The sequence below is a fragment of the Chiloscyllium punctatum genome, chromosome 6 (assembly GCF_047496795.1).
Source record: "Chiloscyllium punctatum isolate Juve2018m chromosome 6, sChiPun1.3, whole genome shotgun sequence".
Classification (NCBI taxonomy): Eukaryota; Metazoa; Chordata; class Chondrichthyes; order Orectolobiformes; family Hemiscylliidae; genus Chiloscyllium; species Chiloscyllium punctatum.
Genome location: NC_092744.1, coordinates 12,911,734 through 12,914,783, shown reverse-complemented (window position 1 = coordinate 12,914,783; position 3,050 = coordinate 12,911,734).

Below are 3,050 nucleotides of genomic sequence, written 5' to 3'. Positions count from 1 at the left end.
GAACCAGGCCAGGTGTTTGACTTAGTGGTAGGTGAGCACTTTGGAGAGAGTGACCATAATTCAGTTACGTTTAGTTTAGTGATGGAAAGGAATAGGTACATATCACAGGTCAAGAGTTATAGATGGGGGAAGGGCAATTATAATGTGATTAGGCAAGACTTAGGAGGCATAGAATGGGGTAACAAAATGCAGGGGATGGTGACAATTGAAATGTGGAGCTGGTTTAAGGAACAGATATTGCGTGTCTTTGATAGGTATATCCCTGTCAGGCAGGGAGGAGGTGATATGGTAAGGGAACCGTGGTTTACTACAGAAATTGCATATCTTCTTAGGCGGAAGAGGGAGGATTATATGACTATGAGATGAGATGGTTCAGATGAGGTGATGGAGAGTTACAGATTAGCTCGGAAGGATTTAAAGAGAGAGTTAGGAAAAGCAAGGAGAGGACATGAGCAGTCTTTAGCAAATAGAATAAAGGGGAACCCTAAAGCTTTCTATAGATATGTGAGGAATAAAAGGATGATTAGTGTAGGAATAGGGCCAGTCAAAAACAGAAGTGGAAAGATGTGTGTGGACCCTGTGGAGATCGGAGAGGTGCTAAGCGAGTATTTCTCATCGGTTTTCACTCAGGAAAAGGAGAATATTGTAGAGGAGAAGAATGAGATTTGAGATATTAGACTAGAAAGGATTGAGGTTAGTAAGGAAGAGGTGCTATCAATTCTAGGAGTGAAAGTAGACAAGTCCTCTGGGCTGAATGGGATTTATCTGAAGATTCTCTGGGAGGCTAGGAAAGAGATGGTGAAGCCTTTGGCTTTGATCTTCGAGTCGTAATTGTCTACAGGCTTAGTACCAGAGGACTGGAGAATTGCAAAAGTTGTGCCCTTGTTCAAGAAGGGCAGTCGAGATGACCCAGGTAATTATAGACCAGTGAGTCTGTTGTAGGAAAAGTTTTGGAAAGGATTATAAGAGATAGGATTTATAATCGTCTAGCAAGCAACAATTTGATTGCAGATAGTCAACATGGTTTCTTCAAGGGCAGGTCATGTCTCACAAACCTCATTGAGTTTTTTGAGAAGGTGACCAAGCACGTGGATGAGGGTAGGGCAGTTGATGTGGTGCACATGGACTTCAGTAAAGCCTTTGATAAGGTTTCACATGGTAGGCTATTGGAGAAAGTACAGAGGCATGGGATTGAGGGTGATTTAGCAGTTTGGATTAGAAACTGGCTTTCTGAAAGGCAGTGAGTGGTGACTGATGGAAAATATTCAGCTTGAAGTCCAGTTACTCGTGGTGTTTTGGGACCACTGCTGTTTGTCATTTTTATAAATGACTTGGATGTAGGCATAGGTGGATGGTAGGTCTGCAGACAACACTAAAGTCGGTGGAGTAGTGGACAATGTGGAAGAATGTTACAGGTTGCAGGGGGACCTGGATAAACTGCAGAATTGGGCTGAGAGGTGGCAAATGGAGTTCAATGCAGATAAATGTGAGGTGATAAATGTGCACTTTGGGAAGAATAACAGGAGGGTCAATGGAAAGATTCTTGGTAGTGTGGATGTGCAGAGGGATCTTGGAGTCCACGTAAGTTGCCACCCAGGTTGATAGTGCTATTAAGGCGGCATACGGGGAGTTAGGTTTTACTGGTAGAGGGATTAAGTTCTGGAGCCATAATGTCATGCTGCAACTATACAAAATGCTAGTGCAGCCACACTTGGAGTATTGCATACAGTTCTGGTCACCCCATTACAGGAAGGATGTGGAAGCATTGGAAAAGGTGCAGAGGAGATTTACCAGCATGTTGCTTGGTCTGGAGGGAAGGCTGAGGGACTTAAGTCTGTTCTCATTGAAAAGAAGGCTAAGTGGGGTATTGATAGAGACATACAAGATGATCAGAGGATTAGATAGGGTAGTCAAAGTCTTTTTCCAAGGGTGATAACGTCAGCGTGTACAAGGGGGCATAACTACAAATTGAGGGGTGATAGATTTAAGACAGACGCCAGAGGCAGGTAAGGGCATGTAATGCCCTGCCTGCCAATGTAATTAACTCAACCACATTAGGAGCATTTAAATAGTCTTTGGATAAGTATATGGATGATGATGGGATAGTGTAGGGGGATGGGCTTAGATTAATTCACAGGTCAGTGCAACAGCGAGGGCTGAAGGGCCTGTTCTGCGCTGTATTGTTCTATACTCTGTAGTCATGGAACACATCCCCCGGACTTCCTTTCGAGTACGGTGCACCAGAAAACGGAATTGTTTCACAGAACATGGCAGCCCTTTTTGAATTATATTGATGTAGACATATCGGCTGTATTATCCAGGGCCTTTGTCTAACCGTGAGGACTGTGCCTGTCAGTTTGGGAGCCCCTGGGAGGAACGATCCCATACAAATACAGGTCCACTCACTACCAGTGTTGGGGAGCTGTGATGAGATTGTGCTGAGTGTAGTAATTTAATTGAATGTAACTTAAGCTACCTTGTTATAACTTCGTATAATTATATTTTGCCTGTTTATTTTTCTAATTTCTCCTTGGTTATTTATTGAACTGTATTTTTTCAATAGAGTTTTTTTTCTGTTCTTCTCTGTATTTTGGTAATCTGTGGAGTAGAATAGTAGTTTGGTATTTTTAATTGTTGCTATTATATTATAAAGTTGTCATACTATTTTGTACTAGCTTTGTAATTTTGTAAAAAAATCGAAAATCCTTTGTTCCAATAAAAATATTTAGTAAAAAAAAGATAGACTGCTGTTCACAATCATCATTCGCTCAAGAAGAGAATCTCCAGGAGAGAACAGGGGGTCTCTACTAGGGAACATGTGCTAATTACACTGTGGGCAGCTTGCAGTTCATGGAACAATTGCAATCATGACACTGCCCCTCAAAATTCCATTACTCTGAATTTTAGCAGAAGTTGATGTTGCAAACAATGTAAAATGGACAAAGTGATTGCAACACAGAATTGTTTTGTGTTGATATTCATTGGCAAAAAGCCTTGCTGTCGTCGTATGCAGTGGAAAACTGGGTTAGACAAACAAAGGGTTGATAGAC